General features: G+C 40.3%; 1 protein-coding gene across 1 annotated transcript in view; it reads right to left on the bottom strand.

Moving 5' to 3' along the window:
- DAAM (disheveled-associated activator of morphogenesis-like protein) overlaps positions 1-14757 on the bottom strand; it is an 879757-nt gene extending 865000 nt beyond the window's left edge. Inside the window, exon 1 of the mRNA XM_068229574.1 lies at positions 14487-14757. The gene's annotated coding sequence lies outside the window, so the exon portion shown is untranslated. The remainder of the gene's footprint in view (positions 1-14486) is intronic.
- Positions 14758-24546: the final 9789 nt, after the last annotated feature.

The following is a 24546-nucleotide window of genomic DNA, read 5'->3' as shown; positions in this document are numbered from 1 at the left end:
AGAATAACGGCCGAGAGAATTCGTCGTGTCGACCACGCGACATCACGCGATCTACAGCCCCACGGGCTGAGCAGCGGGCCCTTGGCTGGCCAAGGTCTTTCGGGGCTGTTGTGCCATGGGGTTTGGTTTGGTTTCTACTCGGGCACTTCAACAACCTAATTGAAATGTGAATTTGTACCTACTACGTACAGTAATAATATATATATACACACACACGCGCGCGCGCGACATATGCCATCTGCTTAAATCCACTCATTATTTATGTATTTACTTATTCCTGGCTTACATTTGTGGCGAAGTTACGGCTCACGGCCCTCTCATACACTTAACCACTTTAGGCAATAAAATTTTAAAATGTAAACATAAAAGTAAGATATAGTAATTTTACAATAATAATACGGACGGATACGCTAAGACTAGGTTACAAATCAGTAAGGCAAAATACCCCAGTGTCTAAAGAGTGCTAGAACCGTGTTGATACATAAGAAAGGCGATGTCTAATGTCTGTCAAACTGGAGACCGGTAACGATCTGTTCGGTAATTAGACGTGTTATTGAAAGGGTATTAGATCAGCATTTGCGCTCCTTTGTAACTTTCAGCGAACACCAAAGAGGCTTTAACGACCAGCCAGGATGCCTTATAAATACTTCCATTCTCAGCGGAATCCTCAAGACAGCAAAGACAGATCAGCAAGATGTTACCGTGATCTTTCTAGACATATCAAAAGCCTTTGACAACATCGGACATCAGCACCTAAATCTAACACTAGCTGCCGAGCCACTTCCATCTAAACTGAAGGAACTAATCATCAATCTACAGACTGACAATACAACACAGATCGAAACCACTAAGGGTAAAAGAAGCCAATTCGCTTGTTGAGAGGACTTATGCAGGGATCACCATTATCGCCAGCATTGTATAACTTGGCCACAGATTTCATTTTTGATGAGATAACAGAAGAAAACCTACTACAAGCATATGGAAAATCAGTTTCTGCAGAATTGCCCCCTCTTAGTATTATAGGTTTCGCCGATGACCCAGTTATTGTTGGCAAAAATAAGGAAGCGGCTCTTGAGTTGACACGCATCGCTATCACGTTGTTCCAGGAAATCGGTCTACAGATAAATGCCAACAAATGTGTGGGCATATGTATTGAAAAGGGGAAACTCGTGGACGGAGTGCTCGATATTCACGACAATTTTAAGGTCAGTACTGTTAAAGAAAGAGAAGAAATTCGATATCTTGGTGTCACTTTTAACGAAACATTCACCTTTGATGCAAACACTTCTTTAAAAACCTTGCACAAGAAGTCAGATGCTCTTACAGCCTCACCTTTGTTAAAGACAGTTTTGAACAAAGCAGTCAGTCCCACTCTCGTGTATGCGTTTCAGACCGCTGAAATTAGACAAGTACCGCTTAGCTTCCTGAAAACCGCCGACAAAATGGTAAAGTGCTCCCTAAAGGAAATTTTGCAGTTACCCACGGATACACCCGATAGTTCTCTGTATTCTGATTTAAGATTCAAAGACCTCGGACTTTTCAAAGCAACCTGGGAAGTACACCTGCAACAAATAAGCGCATGCAACGCTCTTCGCCGAGCCAGCAATAGCTACGTTTTAAAGATGCGTGATCTGACATCCGAAACGACGCATTGTCTACAGGCCCTCAACATCACATATATTAACCGATTCTCCAATAAAGGCAGTGACCTTCCAAATTCAAGAAAAATCCGCCAAGAATTAAGAAGTCGTGAAATGGCAACTTGGTGCTCTTTGCCTCAGAAGGGGATCGGTGTAGAGTTGTATAAAAAGTACACAGCGGCCAATAATTGGATTAGGCATCACCAGGGACTTTCTTGTAGCGAATGGCGAGAGGCAATCAAGATGACATCGAATGTTTCTGCAGTACGAACTATCCCGGGCAGAACTCAGGACGGAAACCTCTGTCGCAGATGCGTCAGAGAGAAAGAAACACTGGCTCACGTCCTGGGTTCTTGCCCCTACGGCGAAGTACTGAGAAACTCACGTCACCACAAGATAAGATCACTGATTGCAGAAGAACTCCGTAGCAAAAACTTCCGTGTATATGAAGAAGTCCACGGTTTGTCTACGACAGGGAGCACAAGACGGATTGACATAATTGCCTTTAAATATAACGACACGAAAGGCTTCATTATCGATCCGACTATCCGATTCGAGCACCATGTCGGCCAGTCTACTGAAGTTCATCTTGAAAAGCAGAACATCTACGCGCCCACCATTCCGTTCTACAAAAATAAATACCAGCTGAATGAAGTAGAGATTATCGGCCTAATGATTGGTGCTCGTGGCACAATACCTGCCTTGTTCGTAGAATTCTGGAAAAAGTTCGACCTGCCCATCAACAGCATTGAAAGAATAGTTACCACCACCATACGTGGATCTGTACAAATCCTGAAATCTCACCTGTTCGGACCTCCATAATCTAAGAAATCCTTATTATCACTGTATTTCTATGTGATAAAAACTTTCTTTATCCTGATATGCTTTACTTTGTCCATTGTGGCAACCCGTAATTGCGGGAAGTCGTTGATTCGTTCAATAAATATATATATATAAACCCATTCACATAACATACACACGAAGATTCGCCGAACGCATTTATATGTTCCAAGGAAAAACTTTCGTCTGGCAGATTTGAGTTTATGAGAGGAAGTAACGTGCCGATTGTCCAATGAGAGTGTATTCCATTCCCGATGCAGTAACTAGAAAATAATGATTGTAGGAATTCGTTCGATTCAGTGAAATTTCAAGTAGGAAACCAGAACAGGTGTTCGTTGACAGAAGTTAGTGAATTCATTTATGCGTAGCCATCCCATTGTTTTGAAATACGGTGTAACATGAGCGTCATGTCACAGTCGAAATGCATACCGTATGCATGAGTTTTGTGCTCGCTGAAGTCTCAAAGCTTGTTCAGCATTTAGATTGACTAGTACCGTATCACAGTAGTATAAAATTGGGAATAGTAGTGCTTGGATTAAAGTTAATTTAAGGTTTTCAGAAAAATAATTCTTGTAACGTTTCAAGGGATATAGAGCTGATGAACCTTTCTACATTAGTTACGTGTTCATTTCCGATCAGATTCTCAATGATGGAGATTCCAAGACTTGTTATATTTTTAAGGTACTGTACCGCAATGTCATCGATGATGATTGAAGAAGGTTTCATATTGCTTAATACATCATCATTTAGAGTTACCTACGATAATGCGTGATTATTTTTAGAATAAGCGGTAAGCCTTTCAATATCTGAATTAATATGTTGGACTGTTTCATGTAAATTTGTTTATAGTGGTGTGTTCGTATATTTGCAGATCATCAGCATATAATGGGTAGTTACAACACTGATGTGTGAAGGATATGTCATTAATATGGAAGACGAATAAGAGTATGCCTTCTGATTTCTAACATATACCGGTACTATTACTCTGGCGATTTTTTTTTCCTATTTGCTTTACGTCGCACCGACACAGAGGTCTTATGGCGACGATGGGATAGGAAAGGCCTAGGAATGGGAAGGAAGCGACCGTGGCCTTAATTAAGGTACAGCCCCAGCATTTGTCTGGTGTGAAAATGGGAAACCGCGGATTTTTTTTAAATTTCGCCAATCTGTCAGCGAGTTAATGTGATACTGTGCTTTTCTCCAGCTACGCTCTTAATCATGAACATCGAAGGTTCAGCTTGACGCAAGTACAATGGACTAGTACAACTTGGAAACAATTCCCTGCTTTTTTTGCCAGATGCTTTACGTCGCATCGACACAGATAGGCCTTACGGCGACGAAACAATACTCTAAACCCATGGGTTAATGGAAATATCGAGCTCTATTAGTAGGTATTATTATTATTATTATTATTATTATTATTATTATTATTATTATTATTATTATTGTACCGGGCGGTACACCTCCACGCCGCTAATTTAAAATTTGCGCCAGTTGAAACTCCTCTGCTGGAGGAAGTCTGAACTTTATCTACGCTATTAATTCTCTACTTTCTCAGAAGATGTCACCACGTGGAAAATTTTGAGTTTTTGAACTGTGTCATTTTTGATGTGTTTTTGTTTCGCTTGAAGTAAGAAGTGTGAACTTTCTCTTCTAGAGGACACTACTGAAGATCAACAATAGTGCACCCTAGTGCGAAGTCAAAGAACTATTTTGTTGGAGAAATTTCTATTTCAAATGTTTGTTCTTCGCTAAATTTTTTTCAGTCATTGGTTAAGTTGGCAATATTAACCCCTTCTTTCCCCTTGTTTTTAATCTAGCCTATCCCGAATTTCTTAAATTAATTTTCCACCAATTATGTGTTTCTTCTTAGTATTGTGTAGGGGGTTTATTGATGAACCAATAAAATCCTCGTGGGAGGGTGTTCTCATTCCCCTAACGCCTAGAACCTTCCGCGAGAGTATATAAACTGCTGATTTTAGGGTCTCCGGGCCACTTCTGTTCCATCTTTCAGTGTATAGAGTACATAGCAGGAGGCGGGAAGCGCCTCTTTCCTCGGCAGCGGTCAACAACAAGGTAATGGCCAATTAATAACTTTTTTTCTTGGCTAGCTCAGCAGTTTAACTCTCGGGGCGGGTTCTAAGCGTTCCACCATGTAACCTTTTCCTAAATGTAACTACTCTTTTCATATATTCTCTTTTAAAGCTACATACTGGGATAGAGAGTGCTAACCCTCTCGAGCTCCCACTCATATTGTTTTGAGGTGAACTTATTTTTCTCAACCTATTCTTCGTTAACGTAAAACAAATTGTTCTCTTCTGAAGTCACCTCTTTAGTATGGGATTAGCCCTTGTATTAACGGCCTAGTGCCAAGTAGGTCTTAATCAAAGTGTATTAGGAGTGCAAGTTCGCCTCCTCTCAAATTGTTACCTTAGAGGTCATTTAATTAACCTTCTTTTCATTTAATAGACCTCAGTAGATTGGGTATTTTACCCCTGTGTTTAGGTCCGTTGAGGACAACTTGAAGGTGGAGTTTGGTGTGGCCTGGGAGAGGCTTAAATTTGAGAGCGAGTGGCTCTTTTGAAAATTGAGTGTTGTACGCCTCGTGGAGGCTTTTCTGTGTAATTTGGAGCAAGGGCTCCTAGGCATGAATGGGGTTTTCTGCCCCTCTGTTGAAACTTGTGTTTGGGGTAAAACTGGGCTGATTGCCCTAGCATTGTGGAGTCAGGGCGCGAAGCCCAAATCTTGTAAATATTGTAACTACCCTTTGGACTTGCTACTTTGTACCTGCCATGCTTGTTATTTCTTTGTTTTAAAAAAGAAAATATAACCTTGTTAAATTTTAAATTAATTTTACTTTAGTAGCTTGAGACCTGTTCACCACCCCGCACCTTCTTTCACGCATAACTACCACAAAAACTCGGTAACAATTATTATTATTATTATCGTAATTATGTACAGACTGTATTTGGTATAAATCGTGGTCGTATTATTTATTATTCATGATTCGTGTGTTCTATGATCTGTCTTGTGCACCTTTGTCACTAGAGTTTTATAAAACATTCTGATGATGATGATGATGATGCTTGTTGTTTAAAGGGGCCTAACATCGAAGGTCATCGGCCCCTATAAAACATTCTATCCATTTGTACATAGGTTATTGGAGACTCGAGAACATAAGAGAAAAACTTGTTGTGTCAAACTTTTCTAGAAGCCTGGCCAGGCAAGGTAGACCTATATAAAGAGACAGTCTTGGGTAGCTGACTGGAGTTGTTAGTGAAAGTCGTTAGTCAAGTATGTGAACTCATGTTGTGATTTTGTTGTGTAAGTAGTTGGTTGACATGCTAATGTGGCAGTCTTCGTCTTCTTCTTCTTCTTCTTCTTCTTCTTCTTCTTCTTCTTCTTCTTCTTCTTCTTCTTCGATTCAGTCAAGTGCTTTGTTCACGATGGCGATTCGTTAGTTTAGTGTGTGTGTGTGTGTAATTTGTAAATAAAACAATGTACACAATTGAGAGCATCGCGTGTGTGCGTCTTTGTGAATACGATAAGCTTGAACAACATTATCAGCCATCACTTATTTAAGATCATGAGTGTTCGTTGATTACGTCTCCAGCCGTATGTTCATACATTCAAATGCTTCACCAGTTGACCGATTTAGCCTGAGAAATAAATGAATACGTGGCCGCAAAACAGTCCTACTGCAACATACTCTTCACTAATTCAAGAGTTTGTTCCACTGAAAAGTGTGATCGCAAATTCAAAGGAGCACCTTGGTTTGTGTTTTAATAAGTAGCTGTAAGTAGGTACATTAGAAAACCACTGTGTAAGCAAACTGAAATGTTCAAACTAGAGCATTTAATTGTGGGTTTCTTTTTTGTCATTATAAAATGTCTTCTGTATGCCTGGTTTATGCCAAACTGAGGGAAGTTCGTTACCCATTAATTTTAAATGCCATAGTGCTCTGGTATCCGGGATTTTTCATGCGATGACTTAAGAGTACACCCTGTGAGAATTTTGGGACTACAGCACTGGTGATAACACCTCCCCTTCTCATCGCAATCCCGTCCAGATTAGAAGCAACGTCTCGTCGCTCTCTTGAGTTGTGCTTTTCCGAAGAGTACGGATAAGGGTTGTACAAAGTTACTTTATTTCATAGTTTTCTAACCGAGTACTGAACCTTTGTGATGTTTGAGTATTCTCGTATATTGAAAGCTCGGATGATATTCAGATATGTTGATTTTACCCAACGTGAATGCATAAACATGACTAAATAACAAGGCAGTACAAAGAAAAATGGCTTGCTACTTGCTTTATGTCGCACCGACACAGATAGGTCTTATGGCGACAATGGGACAGGAAAGGGCTAGGAGTGGGAAGGAAGCGGCCGTGGCCTTAATTAAGGTACAGCCCCAGCATTTGCCTGGTGTGAAAATGGAAAACCACGGAAAACCATTTTCAGGGCTGCCGACAGTGGGGTTCGAACCTACTATCTCCCGAATACTGGATACTGGCTGCACTTAAGCGACTGCAGCTATCGAGCTCGGTGAAAAAATGACTTGAAAACAAAAATTCAATATATTTGAAAACGGCAAAATCGAAATAAATAACTTAAAACTGGCAAGAAATTACTTAATAAAAACGCTTTTCTGTGGGCAAAGTAAAACTGACCCGGAAAATATTTACATTATAACTGACGCGGGATTGATGTTGGGAATGGCCTCATCTGACTCCGTTTCACTCAGAATACTCAGAAGCCACTACCAGAACTAAACACGCGAGGGTTTGTTCGTCTGGACGCTTCAACGCATGCACAACAGTACATGTGTAGGGATACAAATGCAGGTCATGTTTGATGATGTTATGTTTCGACACGACCATCTCTTAATTCACACTTGCACAGATGAACGGCGTTGAGATTTCGACCCACTTCGTTCCAGCCTTTCTTTCACTCGAGCAATGTTTTCTGGTGTTCGAACTCTTTTCGGACAGTTACGGTTTTTATTAACTACAGACAGAGCTTCCGTGGCTCAGGCAGCAGCGCGCCGGCCTCTCACCACTGGGTTCCGTGGTTCAAATCCCGCTCACTCCATGTGAGATTTGTGCCGGACAAAGCGGAGGCGAGATAGGTTTTTCTCCGAGTACTCCGGTTTTCGCCGTCATATTTCATTCCAGCAACAATCTCCAATATCATTTCATTTCGTCTGTCATTCATTAATCATTGTCCCATAGGAGTGCGACAGGCTTCGGCAGCCGGCACAATTCCTACGTTCGCCGCTAGATGGGGCTTCATTCATTCCATTCCTGACTCGGTCGAATGACTGGAAACAGATTGTGGATTTTCATTAACTACAGACCCCGTTTCACGCTATCTTGTCACTAAGGTTTTTTTTAATTTGTTTTACGACGCACCGACACAGTTAGGGGTGGGAACGGCCTAGGACTGGGAAGGAAGCGACCGTGGCCTTAGTGTAGGTACAGCCCCAGCATTTTCCTGGTGTGAAAATGGGAAACCACATCTTCAGGGCTGCCGACAGTGAGGTTCGAACCCACTATCTCCCGGATGCAAGCTCACAACTGCGCGCCCCTAACCGCACGGCCAACTTGCCCGGTGCCGCTAAGTTTTGCATTGCAGACTTTGCTGGAGGTTTTGCCGAAACACTTCCAGTCTTTAACTCTTGCACAAACAGTTCCGCACAGGTTTTCCACGAATCGTACTTCGCATAACACTCGACAATGAACACGCGCTGTTTTATTGTGAGCACCATTTTGTGTTGCATTCAACTTGACACTAAACTCGTCTACTCCTTTCACTCACACGTAATGACACAACGACGTACTAGGGAGATGCGCACACACAGACATAGGACAGCAACAGATTGGTGCATCGAAATCACGGTTTCCAGCGTTTCCTGTGATGGGCAGTTCATTAACGAAGATCAGTTCCACATCAGTCTTACAAATATTTTCCGGACCTGTTACATTTTGTCCACCCTGCATTTTAGCAATGTGTATGGCGCTCCAATTCAAATATGACAGGTCATCAAAATACGGGCCCTGTTTATAAGGTGTCCACTGGAAGTGGACGTAATAACAGACTAATCTAGGAGCCCCGTGGTCACCAACTCACGCTCCCAAGTTGACAACCCTGGTGTCTCCTCATTCTGTCGGGATACTACTGTGGGTCTATTCTACCACCCCCCATCCACAGCGGGGGTTCCACATAGTAAACTTTTCTCGTTCATCTAGCTTTCCTTTCTATCATATATAAATGGGATGCTGGGGGTGGAGCAGAATTGAGAGGGAAAGGGGCAACATGGCTGGCAAGCGTGCAAACGAAAAAAAAAAAACAATTACTTGAGTAACTTTTGTGAAAGTGAAGGCCAAATCGTTATGGCCAGACGGCGAATGAAGAAAAGCTCTCGAAGTGACAGTGAACATCACGCGTTGGGGCAAGGCTCGAATGATTGACATTGAAGTCGCCCGCACGTTATCGAAGGAGTTACCGAGAAACAAGCGCGAAACCATAACATAAGGAATAAGAATGTGTGTCTACACCAGCGAGCCTTTGAACTTGACAGTTCGCCGACCGGCCGACCAATGTTCCCAGTTGACATGATTAGAAGTAGGCTATATAGAAACTGCACCAACAAGAACAGTCAATAATTAAAAGTGAGAAAATATGGGGGCGTGATTAGCTCAAGTGCTCCAGCTACTGGCTTCCCACCCGCAAGGCTGAGGTTCGAACCCCAATCGATAGGTTTTCATCTCAAAAAACACGTGGCGTCATGAAGGGCATCCGACCAAAACCAAAATCGGCCTGAGTGACTCCTGTGACCCTGAAAATAACTGAGATAGGCTGTAGGAAATATTAAACATGTAAGAATGAAGTTAAATTATTGGTCACTGCTAACACCGAACATATCAAAATGTAGAGAGTTGCTGCTCGACTTAAGCGCAGTGTTTCGAGCTGTCAGTGGAGAGATGGAGCGGTAGTAGACCAATAAGGTTGACTGATGTTTCTAAAAGTAGGAAATATCAAAATTTGTGATCCGTTCTGCGAAAAGGAACCTAAAGTCATATTTTTCATTTTTGACTTTTTCGTAGTTCTAAAATTTGCATAAGATACTGAGCATTTAAGAAAAAGAGTTAATTCTTCTAGGTGCAATACTTCACACGATACACATTCAAAAAAACATGTTTTTTAACGTCTTGTATGTGAACGTTAATTTGGTAGATGGGGTTCGAATGGTCGCACGGCATACCTTGAGACCTTAGCTACTCAGGGTTTGTCGAATTGAAGTCATACTCCTCTGTAGGCGTAGCCATGACTGTCAGGTGACTCCTCAAAACAAGTGAATAGCGGTGCGTCCGTGTGTCGTGAGTTACACAGACTACTGCGGTCATTCGAACACGTTTTACGTCAACCAGCACATCCCATGACACATCTTAACGAGGTTCAAGTTGCAAGGGCCGTCACTTAGATCCAGGAAGGATGTACTTTTCGTCGTGTTGCTGTGGATCTCAGTTTCTCTCCGTCAGTTATTCAACGCTTGTGGAATCGCTACAATGAGACAGGCCAGTTCACAAGGAGGGTTGGACAAAGTCGTGGACGCATGACAACCCCACAGGGCGACTGATATTTGACCATCTGGCGTTGCGGCGTCGTTCAGCAACTGCAAGACCTAAGAAGGGTCAATGGATTCACAGTATCTGACCAGGCAGTAAGGAACAGGTTAAGAGAATAGTGTCCTTACGACCCAGACGTACTGTTCGAGTGCCCCGTTTAACGCAGCAACATCGCGCAGCTCGCCTTCTGTTTGCTCGTACCCACGTCAACTGGCAACTTCGTCAATGGAGACCTGAGTTGTTCACAGACGAGTCCAGCATTAGAACATAGCTAAAAGAATAAAATTTCGTTTGCGATTTTATAGTCAATTTTAGGAGATATGAGAAAGCATCGTATTTCGCGCGACGAATTTGCATGATTCCGTCTTCGTACACGTGCGAACCCAAATGTTAACAAAAACACGAAACTTTTCATTAAAGTTTCATTCACAAAAGTTAAAGATGTTTTGTGTATAGATATGGCCGAAAAGTTTACGAACACACTATTTTGTTTAAAGAGTAAAAAATGTTCATTGACATTGTTGGTTAACGTTGTTGATTAAGAAAGTTGACGAAAACATCTTGGTCTGGACGCACCTTTTAAGGCGTTCTTTTCAGGGGCCGTCATATACTACGGATGGTACAAGTATCCCTGCCTTCTGAGCAGATTTAGCGGACAGTTCTGCTATTTTGCTTTACGTCGCACCGACACAGATAGTCTTATGGCGACGATGGGACAGGAAAGGCCTAGGAATGGGAACGAAGCGGCCGTGGCCTTAATTAAGGTACAGCCCCAGCATTTGCCTGGTGTGAAAATGGGAAACCACGGAAAACTATCTTCAGGGCTGCCGACAGTGGGGTTCGAACCCACTATCTCCCGGATGCGAACTCACAGCTGCGCGCTCCTAACCGCATGACCAACTTGCGCGGTAGCGGACAGTTGAATCTTCTCATATTGTTCCAGAAGGAGTCCGTTAGTGTACGTCGTAACTATCGCACCGGGCGAGTTGGCCGTACGGTTAGGGCCGTGCAGCTATGAGCTTGCATCCGGGAGATAGTGGGTTCGAACCCCACTGCCGGCAACGCTGAAGATGGTAGTGGGTTCGAACCCCACTGTCGGCAGCGCTGAAGATGGTTTTCCGTGTTTTCCCTTTTTCACACCAGGCAAATGCTAGGGCTGTACCTTAATTAAGGCCATGACCTCTTCCTTCCCGGTTTAAGCCTTTCCTATACCATCGTCGTCATAAGAACTATCTGTGTCGGTGTGACAAAGCATATTGAAAAAAAACCTATCGCTCGCGCCTGGCGGCAGCAATTTGAAACGTACAACGACGATAAAGTATATCTATCTCTATAAAGGCCATAAAGGCCCTTGAAGGAGGGGAAGAGAGGAAGGTAAACATAGACAATAAATGGAATAAAGTGGTTAGCTTTATACCTAGCCACCTTTGCCTCTAGAAATTAGTCTGGTGTAGACTGAGTGAATCTCTGGGCTACGTGCCTCTCTAAAAGTGGAGATCTTGTATTAATGCACCGACTTCCTAAAGGGAAAGCGAACCCATGTCCTTCCGAGTGAACCGAGCACGCGTTCGCACCCTCAACTGCATTGAATTCCGCATGCGCGGACGGTGGGTTGATGCATGAATCAATGCTGACGGAGGGCATGCATCTAATAATAATAAACAATATTCACTACCACTCCGCCTCTGTGGTGTAGTGGTTAGTATGATTAGCTGCCACCCCCCAGAGGCCCGGGTTAGATTCCCGGCTCTGCCACGGAATTTGGTAAGTGGTACGAGGGCTGGAACGGGATCCACTCAGCATCGGGAGGTCAACTGAGTAGAGGGGGTTCGATTCCCACCTCAACCATCCTCGAAGTGGTTTTCCGTGGTTTCCACTTCTCCTTTAGGCAAATGCGGAGTGATACCTAACTTAAGGCCACGGCTGCTTCCTCCCCTCTTCCTTGCCTATCCCTTCTGATTTTCCCATCCCCCCACTATCCCAGTTGTATCCCCTCGACCCGAAGTCTCACTGCCCTTGAGGCGACGGAGGTGGGATCCTTCGCTGAGTCACAGGGAAAACCAACCCTGGAGAGAAAGAAAGAAAACTGCGACCACAGCACAGTAAAAACAAAACTAGTAGATCTGATCACATACAGACGCTCTATCCGGTTGGAAAAATAAGTAGTTTTTGAGGTACACGCCAAGGAATCAGTTGATACAATAAGTCCCATCTTGCAACCAACAGTAGCCTAGTAGTCTATATGGGCTAGTAGGTCGAAAAAAGGGTTCATACCGAGCTCGATAGCTGCAGTCGCTTACGTGCGACCAGTATCCAGTATTCGGGATATAGTAGGTTCGAACTCCACTGTCGTCAGCCCTGAAAATGGTTTTCCGTGGTTTCCTATTTTCATACCAGGCAAATGCTGGGGCTGTACCTTAACTAAGGCCACGGCCGCATCCTTCCTATCCCATCGTCACCATAAGACCTATCTGTGTCGGTGCGACATAAAGCAAAAAAAGAAAGGTTCACCATCAGAATGTTGGCCCGCAGTGTAGGAGAGGTGGTGCCAAGAGCTTGATTTCAATTCCAAACCTCTCCGTAGTGTTCATATGGAGTGAAGGCATATGATGCAGTTTACAGCGATTCGTCCGTCGGATGGAGACGTTAAGCCTTGAGCATACCCCTTAGTGTTATTTGACAGGAGGCTATGTGCATGCACCGGGTTTCACCCTCTCCCTTCCTATCATATATCACGTCATTCATTTCATCTCACAGGCTCATCTGATGAGGTTGACGTCAGGAAGGGCACCCGGTCGTATAAATCCACTACGAAGATGCATCTTACTTCATACCCGACTCCACAAAGGAACGGGACCATGGTTGTATATACATGAATACTTAGAGTCAGCCTGGCTGAAATATTGTGAATAATTAGATTGAATCAAATATACCGGTACTTTCAGAAAAGCTTTGAGGTATAAGAACATCCACCTAGGCAGTTTTTTTTTTCGATAAATACTACCCAGTTTAAGAAACTTTCTCAATGACTGACCTTCGAAACGACAAAATATATTAAACAGTTGACGTTTATATTTTAAAACCTAAGCAGCGATATATCTATCATTAATTCTAGTATAAATATGTGGAATTATATGTTAACTACCATCAATCAAAGTTATGCACTTTTAGGCGAGTCATTGTACCAACAATCACATTTAAGGAGTTTCAATGTGACATCTTTATTAACAAATGCATTGTTAACTTCCAGGAAAGAGTATACTAAACCACATAAAACATTCCAATTGGAACTTCTCCATTATACACAATATTTTCCAGCATCTGATTTACAACTATGGTGTTAAACATTTGAATATTTATTATTGAAAGCGCACACATGCCGTGCAACATTTGAATATATCTCCTGCTTGCATCATGTATATTTTTCAGCATTGATCTGGTGCATGCAAAAAAATTTTCCTACACCAAGACTGAACAATATAGGATTTTCACGCAAACAGTACTTCTATTTTATTACGAACCGCAGAGATCAGTCATTAATTACATGCTAAGAGATACGAGTCCTTTTTCCACAGCATCTCATTATCCCTAATGTACGAGCAAAAGGGAGCGTCGCATTTCCGTCTTTAAAAAATAAAAAAAGACTTTAGTCGGGTTGTTGTCGGACCGCTCCCTTAAAAAGACATTCATTTTCTCTTGCTGATAACGATCTCTTTGCTAGACCCCGAGCCACCAACATCAACCTACCGAAACGACCCCGCCCCCTCGCGACTATCTTCGATAGTTATAGAAACAGCACCCATCTTTGTACATTTGCCAAGAATTTCTTCGATCAGCCATCCTAATTCTTCCTTGTTTTCAACATGTGTTCATTGATTATCACATCGAGCAGTCTAAAACAAACAGTTTCTAATGTTAGCGGCCAGCTCATTCCCTTCTGATTTCTGACTTATTTTACAGTTTTATACAAACCTGTCTCTCATTCTAAACCTATATAAAGGGAATATACTGATTCCAGATAAAGAGAGTTTAGACTGATGTTTACGAAAACACGTGAGGATGAAATTCATCATGTTTCAAAGTTATTTGACCACGGTTTAAGACTAATGTATATTTATCATTACTGACTTTCAGCAGAGATTATTTAAACGAAGATTTGATTTATAACAAGCTTAAAGACAATTAAATTATCTCTATAAGGCAAAACAATAAATTTAACCCTACTCATGTCTGTCACACTACGCGTTTATTCAACCCCATTTGACAGCTGAAAGCAAAACACAGTATAGCTCAATATTACACTGTTAGAAACGATTCACAGTTGCCAATGAAATTATCTACTCTAAATGTTAATAAATATAGATATTGATTATTACTCACCCAGCCTTTTCTGCGATGTTAAGGCACCCTCAAAAAAGCAATATCAAAAGATAGCCCACACGCTGCATATGAAAAGAACGAACACTGAATTAAAAAACACGTGTATAAAATATCACAACAACTACGTACGATAGACACCACAACTACATCCCGGTATGGTCCGCTCCTTGCGCATACACCTTTCTACTGGGAAAGGAATACCGTCTGCTATTTGAACCCTTGATCTCGCCCGTGACAGATCGACCGGCAGCTACAGCAGCCGGCTTCTCAACTCGCCCAGTGTTTTGGTTTGATGATGGCTAGATTGCGTTCAGGTGCAATCCTCTTTTGTTTTGCATGTGTTTCACTTCCGTCGAAACTAGGTAGCGCTAGTCATCATTTTCGAGCTCTCTCTTGTTTCCGTATCTGACCACCAGATGACGATTATTAACAAGATGCGTCCTATCTCCACAAGATGGCAGTTGCCCAGTTGCGTTCTGAGCAGAATCGAAAACACCAAATACAGTAGAGAGGTAGAGACACTTAACAAGTGCTATGTACCAATCAATCACTACTCTCTGATGTCCATTTAGGCCTTAGGGCAGTCGCCCGGGTGGCAGGTTCCCTATCTGTTGTTTTCGTAGCCTTTTCTTAAACGATTGCAAATAAATTGGAAATGTATTGAACGTCTCCCTTGATAAGTTATTCCAATCCCTAACTCCCCTTCCTATAAACGAATATTTGCCCCAATTTGTCACCTTGAATTCCAACTTTATCTTCATATTGGGATCTTTCCTACTTTTAAAACCGGGCGAGTTGACCGTGCGGTTGTGAGCTCGCATCCGGGAGATAGTGGGTTCGAACCCCACTGTCGGCAGCCCTGAACATGGTTTTCCGTGGTTTCCCATTTTCACATCAGGCAAATGCTGGGGCTGTACTTTAATTAAGGCCACCGCCGCTTCCTTCCCATTCCTAGGCCTTCCCTCTCCCATCGTCGTCATAAAGCAACAAGCCTACTTTTAGACACCATTCAAACTTATTCGTTCACTAATGTCATTCCACGCCATCTCAAATTAATGTAAAGAAAATAATAGTTATCATTGAGAAATTACAAGAATATAAATAAAAAGATCACGAAATATATATCGCAGGCTAAACATAAACATTCAAAGAATAACCTATTAAATGAATTGATTATACCACAGAATTCGAAGAATCGGTATTTGTTCACCGGCTTCTCGAAAAGGCGACCACGGTTCAGATACCAGCCAATACAAGTAGGATTTTGGAAATAAAATGACATGCCATGTGGTTCAGGAGTTCTACGTAAAATTGGAGGCCCCGTAGCTATGGTCACGAAATCAAGTCACTTAAAAACTACAAGCTTCCTTTTTAAAAATTGTTTGGTACGGTACCGTAGCATTGCTGATTTTGTTGATTTCGCTCAAATTGTAACTTCTTGTACCGGTATATTTAATGTGCTGTTTTCTTTTACATTAGCCCCATGTCTATCAGTATATATAGGTATATTTTACTTGTCCACAGTACCAGTATTCTTATTCTTTTACATATGGTACCTTTTTTTTCTGCTGGCTTTTTGCAGATGATGTTATTCTGTATAGAGTAATAATTAAATTACAAGATAGTGAGCAATTGCTACACGACCTCGATAATCATTTGAGGTGGATAGTAGGCAATGGTATGATGATAAACGGGGTTAAAAGTCAGGTTGTGAGTTTCACTAATAGGAAAAGTCCTCTCAGTTTTAATTACTGCGTTGATGGGGTGAAAGTTCTTTTGGGGATCATTGTAGGTATCTAGATGTTAATATAAGGAAAGATTGGGGTAATCATATAAATGGGATTGTAAATAAAGGGTACAGATTTCTGCACATTGTTATGAGGGTGTTTAGGGGTTGTAGTAAGGATGTAAAGAGAGGGCATATAAATCTCTGGTAAGACCCCAACTAGAGTATGGTTCCAGTGTATGGGACCCTTACCAGGATTACCTGATTCAAGAACTAGTAAAAATCCAAAGAAAAGCAGCTCGATTTGTCTGGGTGATTTCCGACAAAAGAGTAGCGTTACAAAAATGTTGCATTTGGACTGGGAGGAATTGGGAGAAAGAGGACGAGCTGCTCGACTAAGTGGTATGTGTATCACAAATATTATAATAATATTTATAGATCCACCTGTTCAATACAATACAACACAATACACTATTTCATGTGGTTAAAAATTATACATAATACTTAAAAGTCATAGGTATATGTTTCACCCTTTTTTTATGGGCATCATCAACCTATATCAGTCTTAAAATTATTGGATATGGGATCTTTATAATCTTATAATATAAACTATAGAATAAAATGTTGAACAATGATCTTATAAAATGTTATACTATAACATCTAAAATGATGACAATGCACAGAAGGTATGTTAAAAAATACTGTAAATTAACAGTTTTGAAGATTATAACGTGGTTATTCTTGAATATTTGAGCATTTAAAACCAAAATGGATCCTCTTCTTATACAGCATTAGGACTATGATGGCCTTGAGTGTGAAAGCACAATCATCCAAGGAGGATATTTATTCCACTCCCATAACATGAATTCAAGATAGTAAAATCAATGTCAAATATTGGTATGTATCGAGCTGTCAGCGGAGAGATGGCGTGGAATGACATTAGTAGACGAATAAGTTTGAGTGGCGTCTTTAAAAGCAGGAAAGATCACAATATGAAGATAAAGTTGGAATTCAAGAGGACAAACTGGGGCAAATATTCACTTATAGGAAGGGGAGTTAGGGATTGGAATAACTTACCAAGGGAGATGTTCAATAAATTTCCAATTTCTTTGAAATCATTTAAGAAAAGGCTAGGAAAACGACAGATAGGGAATCTGCCACCTGGGCGACTGCCCTACATGCAGATCAGTATTGACCGATTGATTGTGGTAAATATGCAAGACAAAATCATTAATTATCGTAGCCTACTCTGCAGAATTGTCACAGGTGTTGTTTTAAGTGGTAAATTAATGGCACTACTAATCGCATGGTGAAATATTCAGGGTCCACTATATACTAAAACACCAACGGCGTAGCCATGTTGAAATACCGAATCCTGTGAGATCTCCAAAGTTAAGCAACATTGGGTATGGTCATCACTTCATGGCAGTGGCGTATCCTGGATTACCACGGAGGAATGCAAATAGTAACCATGCAGTAACATAATGTATTAAATTCCAATTCTACTCACCCTAATTGCATGTAGGTGAACTCGATCCTATGATTCTTTTATAGAATTTTTTGGTGACATAACTGTAGAACTCCTCACGTGCTTTCATCTCAACAAGAAGATCCTTCTCTACAGACATTATTCCTAATGCAGAGAGACAACTCTGACTTTGAGAATTGCAAACAAAAATTTTATTCGCTTTAATGCATTCTACAGATGATGATGTAGCAGGAGTAGTTGTAATCAATGTGCACAATTTATAAAGCTCAGGAAGACCACCTCTTAAAAAATGATGAAAAGGAACAAACAAGTGACAAATCATATACATTAGTTAGTCACATGATAATTCATTTCCATTAATTACATTGACTCATTGGGTTCCTTTACTCCTTCTGTGTTTGTTCTTGCTAACCAATCTTTTAACACCAATATTCATTAATTCATTTTTACTTTTTTGTCTCTTCCTACTCCCTGTATTTATCTTTCTTCTTATCCTACACTTCCCACATCAAGACTTAACATGTTCACTGCTGCCGTAATTAAACCTATAAATTGCCCCAGGAGCCAATGTTTTTCTTTTCTTTCTATTACTTAGAAGGTAGTAGATGGTACTTTTAAAATTACAAGTAGTGTTTTTACACATATACATGAAAAATCATTGATGACGCACGTCTGTCATCATTCTGCGTGTTATTCATATAGCATAATTTACACTGTATTGGAACATATGATGTTATATTGTTATGTAATAACCGTTCACACCAAGAATGTTCTTCAGTAACTGTTTTTTGATGCAGTAGTGAATATTACTGTAAAGCACTAGTAAAGCAAGCCTCTATGCAAAGTACAGGATTTTCAGTGCTTATCTTTTATGTGCTCCTATCTTTCTATACATTACTTGATTTGAACCTGTTAACTGATGTGTTAGGGGACAGGTTGAGAGAGTTCCTAGAATTTAATGTGAAGTTTGATACAGACACCTTATTAATTTTATTTGTTATGTAACACTAATTTAGGAGGAAGTTTGGTTTGAGCTTATGACATACAGTAAAACCTCATTAACACAAGATCCTAGGGACCGGAATATCTAGAGTTTGTGTTACATGAGTACCCGTATTTCAGAATATCAATCACTTTACAGTACAGTAGTACATAGAATTGGTGCATAGTACAGTATATGACACTATGTAAATAACTGTTCAGGTACTCACAAGTCATTTTTGGGAGAAAAATTCAAGTACTTTCTGCTGTTGCTCATGGAAACAAAAGTGCCTTGTCACTTCATGGTCAACTGTATTCATAGTTACATCATCACGAGTTCTGCCTATTGGCAGGTTCTTGACACCGTAGCTTCTCCCGTTCCAGGCCAACTGTTTGATAGTCTGGTATCTTCCCCTTTTCACATCATTCAGCATTGGTTATTCTTCTCCTTCCTAGTTTCTTTTCCCCTTCCACTATACTTTCAAGAACTGTTGTTAGAAGTCCCTTTCCTCTCAATATATCCAGGTTTAGGCAAGTTCTTTGTTCCTTGATTTTTCTCCAGCATTGCTTCACTTTATCCACCCATTCTCCATTCTCCTGCAAACCCACATGATGAATGTTTCAATTCTGTCTCTTTCTCTCTTCTTCAGAGCCTCCCTGGTCAGGTGGCAGCACACCGGCCTCTCACCGCTGGGTTCCGTAGTTCAAATCCAGGTCAAACCATGTGAGATTTGTGCTGGACAAAGCGGAGGCGGGACAGGTTTTTCTCCGGGTACTCCGGTTTTCCTTGTCATCTTTATTCTAGCAGCACTCTCCTTTACCATTTCATCTGTCATTCATTAATCATTGCCCCAGAGGAGAGTGACAGGCTTCGGCACAATTCCTACCCTCGCTGCTAGATAGGGGCTTCATTCATTCTATTTCTGACCCGGTCGAATGACTGGAAACAGGCTGTGGATATTCATTTTCAGTTTCTCTCTACTTCAACATCCAAGCTTTATAGCCATACAGTAAAACACTTCACACTAAGTATTTAGCCAATCATTTTCTTAACTCCATCCCCATTTTCCAGCATAACAAATGTTTCTTTTTCTTGAAAGCTTATTTTGCCATTGCTATTCTTTCTATTTCTTTTTCACTCATCCAGCAGTCAGTTAACATGCTCCCCAAATATCTGTACTGTGCAACCTGTTCAATTTGATCTTTTATTAGCTACACACACATTATTAATTTCATTACTCATGGCATAACACTAATTTAGGAAGAAATTTGGTTTGAGCATACAATACATGATATGTTGCATGGAAAGGGACCCTAAGTCAGCAATGGAAATTTTACATCAGAGCTCAACAAAAGTGTCTGGGAAGTAAAAAATTGCAGTTCTACTGTATGTTTCAACATTTTGAGCTACCTATAGGTCTTATTAACAAACTAAGTTACGCAGCAGTTCCAGTCTTTGCCACTCGATGTCATGAAAACTTTGTAGCATACAATTGGTAAGAAAATTAGTGAAAGCTGTAATTGTGGTTTTTTTTTTCAAAATTCAGTTTTATTAATAGCAACAGTCAATAATGAATATCTACTGAAGTATTGCACCTAGAAGCATGAACTCTTTTTTTAAAATGCATATACCATTTGTAGAACCACAAAATTTCCAAAAAAAATAAAATAAATAAATAAATAAATTTAAAATCCTACTTTACATCCCTTCTGTGCAATGGCTATAACATCTACAGTGTTAACGAGGTTTAATGAGGTTTCACTGTAGGTTTTACTGTATATGTGTATATAGTAAAACTTCATTAATATTTTAGATGTTGCAGCAAAACACTAAAAATATTAACGGTGGTTAAAATTTACTGGCGATTGGGTGGAATTGCATATCCTTCTGATCACTACTGCTCTCTCAAACAATAAGAACTGATCATCGATAGTGTTCTTTCCTTATATATAATGTGCACATTACTGAAATGTGTTTGTAGGCTAAGAATAAAAGCTGATTCTTGACTAATTGATGTTCAGGATTCTTGATCTAAATGCGCCAAGTAACCAAGAGCTTTTAGTTCATGTCAACCGAGGAGACTTTCCATAAGAAATAATACATTCCATGCTGGGACCAAAAGTTTGTTCATGTTAACTGAGCGCTCATCTTAGGCAAGTTTGTGTCAATAATGTTTTACTGTAATAATTTTTGAAAGGAACAAACAAGTGAAAAACCAAATCATAAGATAAGAACACATTTTCTTCTTTGCCTTAGCATTTTCCCACCCAAATGCATAGTCCCCTCCTTGAATCAACAAGCACAATTTTCTGTGATTATACGCAATGTTCAGTTCAAGGTGAATGATCTTCATGCCAGTAGTTAGTATGTCTTGGTCTTCCGCAGGGGAATCTTGCCCTCAATAGCGAAGGTGTACAGGCATGGTAAGCAATGGAACAGGTTGCTACTCTTCAGACATGGCCGTACAACCTCAGGCAGCTTTCATGCATTTTCTCTCGAATGGGAACAACTTCCATCACCTGCTGGATCGTGTTTAAGGAGAGAAACTCCAAGACACCAGTGTAACATACACATCTCCAAGTTGTGAAGAGGACATTCAGCAGTCTTGGGGACTGGCCAACTCTCAGCCCCATATACCACCAATGGACGGACCATAGTGTGATACTTTAGGTTAAGGTTGACTGGCATACGTTTATCACACAGTACTCCTGCAAATCCTTTCCATCAAAGTCATGTTGCACTCCCTCTTGCATGCACTTTCTGATCAATACTAATGTCCCTCCACAGGCAGGATCTGCAATTTATTAGTTTCATGTTTCGTAATGATGGTCTGAATAAATAAAGATTGGTGGATATTCCTCCAAATCAACACAATTTATATTTGATACACAATATTATATAATGGTACTAGTTTTGGCCCAGCATGGGGCCATCCTCAGCCATATAACCACGAATATCTTAAAGATTAATATTAGCTTAAGCATACATATATATATATTTATTTTTTTTCTTCAACGTGTGCACTTAAAATCTTCAGTTTGTTTTGATGAAATGAGTCTCTGCTTATGATGATGACATTTGAAATGGTTTTGGACACTCTTGAACTCTTGCAGTGTAGGTAACTTATGGTTTGATGTTAACAACGAATAATTTGTGTTATCGTCATCATCATCATCATCATCTGCAGTTTCCAGCTGTTGGCCGAGTTTGCTTGGAACATAAGCCTCTCCATTTCCTCTTGTCTTCCCACCACTTCTCCCTAGTCACTCTTGCCCAGTCCTCACCTCTTCTCCGTACACACTCTTCCACTCCTTTTATCCACCTGTATCCTGGTCTTCCTCTTGATCGTTTACCTGTCATCTCCATTTCGTGCATCCTCCTCAGCATCCTTTCCTCTGTCATTAGCTTCATGTTACCCATCACATCTAAGTCTAGATGCCTCTATCCTATTCCGTAGAGGCTCTTCTTTTACTATATCTCGAACCTTCTCATTTCTTATCTTATCCAATCTTGTCACTCCTATTTTGCTTCTCAAAAATATCATTTCAGTTGCCTCTATGCAATTCTCCGCTCTCTGCCTCATTACCCAAGTCTCAGCTGTGTACGTTAGAATAGCTATATAGTACATGCTGTATATCACCCTTTTGCTTCTCTGAGGGACATCCTTGCTCCAAATCAGGCTTCTGACACTTTTCAGGAATGCTCCTGCTTGTCTTCCACACTCGATTATTTCCTTATTTCTTCCACTTTCCTCTATGATACTTCCCAAGTACTTGAAACTCTATCTTCCTAAGCTGTTCCCCTCCAAGCAATATCACTCTCAAAGGTCTCTCCTTCTTTCTGTGTTATCCATATGTTAAAAAGATTTTTTTTTAAAAGTTGTGTTTATCGACATATAATTCAAATCATTGTATAGTGAGTTGTAACTTCAAGAAATGGTTGATGACTTTGAGGGAACATCATTCTTAGTGCTATTTGATTGAATTGAAGGAAACATTTAGTTGTTGAAATCCGAGGTTGTAGGTTAGTTCTAGCTTGAATGTACTGGATGTTCCCTCTTGGTTCCTGCAGATTTTCTTACCATAGTCATATTGCCAAAACTAGTACCATTATATAATACTGTGTACCAAATATAAATTGTATTGATTAGGAGGATCATCCATCAATCTTACTTTCTTTATCTACATATGTGGTTTTGCAAATAACTGACATCACTGTATGGTGAATGTCACTTTAAAAAAGGGTTGATGACTAGGAGGGAACGTCATTCTCAGTACTATTTGGACAAATGGAAGGAAACATTCAAGGATCCTAAATACTAGAAGAAGCTAGTTTTCACTAGGTTTTGACCATGACTGTAAATGTGCTAGGGTAAGTTTCCAAATATTCAGCCTTCTTGACATTTAGGTGTAGGCAGTCACTCCATCTTTGAACACAGCCCAGCAGTTCCTTACTGGTAATGGCTATAAGCAGGATGTCATCGACATACAGCAATGTCCAAGGAACACACTCATGCTGGTCACGTGAGATGATATCCGTAACAAATAGAAAGAGCAGTGCTGACAATGCCAATAAGAATGTATACAGGGTAAAAACAATCATGGGCCAATGTGGGAAGACACAGCAACAGAAGAGGAAACGAGGACCATCTCCATATCAATCCCAGTTCTTCTCCATGTCACCTTTCATAATCTTTAGGGTACTGGTATAATTTTTTCTTATAAAAGTATAAGTTTGGAAATCTTTGAAAATTTTAATTTCCAAATTCTTTAATTATATTTGTGTGATTTTTATCATAATACTACAAATATAAAAATATTTCATTATTTATTATACAATCTTCCTGCAACAGCTGCAGGTTGCCCAAAGACAAAGAGTACCTTCACAACAATAATGGATGTGGATACAATAGATAATGTGTTCGTATGATGTTAAATGTAGTGAGGCATGTCAAACATTTATTTGAGGTCCGCAAGCATGGTTCTTGAAGATCATGATGGACAATAAAAATACAAAGTTGGATGAAAATAGCTTTACTGAACTAAAGAACATTTCTGATAAATTACAACTGAGGTAGAACATAGTGTAACTCAATTATTAAATAAAAGAAGTTCACATTCAAATATAAAATAATATCAAAAGGTCTGTGATAGAATCTTTAGGCTTTTCTTTTCCTTAATGTATTTGTGTGTGCTTACTTTTACTGTAGTCATCCTCCAGCACTGTTCATTGATACAGATGATCTGTCAATATGAACAATGTAACAAATTGGGCTGGCCATGTGAGCCATGAAAACTCTCCCACTTCATTTGAGAAAGAAGTCACATGGCCGATTTAGTGCTAAAATTAAATAACTCCATTTTAAAAGAAAGACAAGAGTATCATTGTCAGTTGATAGCTAGCAACAGTGCCAGGGAGCCATTTCAGTAATTAAGTTCATATATAATTAATGGAGAGGAAGGAAACCATTAACAAAGCAAACCATACTCAAAAATATAGGAACATGTAACAGAATAAACAATGGCAGGTAACTATGGGAAGATGGCCATACAAGAGAAGATGAAGACAAAATTGAACACACAGAAGGACAAAGATAATCTCCAGATTTTCATACAATGCCATCTTAACACAGATGTGCTCTCTCCTCATCAATCCCTGACTTTCCATGCCCATTTCTTCCCAACCCCTGATGAGCTTATTTCTGCTGCCCATCTGTGTCCTCTTTATCCTCATTGTCATTGTTCTAGACTCTGTTGCTTCCATTCCCACATTCATCTGTCATTGTGTTCAATAATATCATCTTTATAATCTGTCCAGTTCTTCTTTCTCTTGCAAAACTTGAAAGCAACCAAATGTCCTTCTG

Source organism: Anabrus simplex, chromosome 11 (assembly GCF_040414725.1).
Source record: "Anabrus simplex isolate iqAnaSimp1 chromosome 11, ASM4041472v1, whole genome shotgun sequence".
Classification (NCBI taxonomy): Eukaryota; Metazoa; Arthropoda; class Insecta; order Orthoptera; family Tettigoniidae; genus Anabrus; species Anabrus simplex.
The sequence above is the reverse complement of the archived record's forward strand: the minus strand, read 5'-3'. Positions and strand labels throughout refer to the sequence as shown.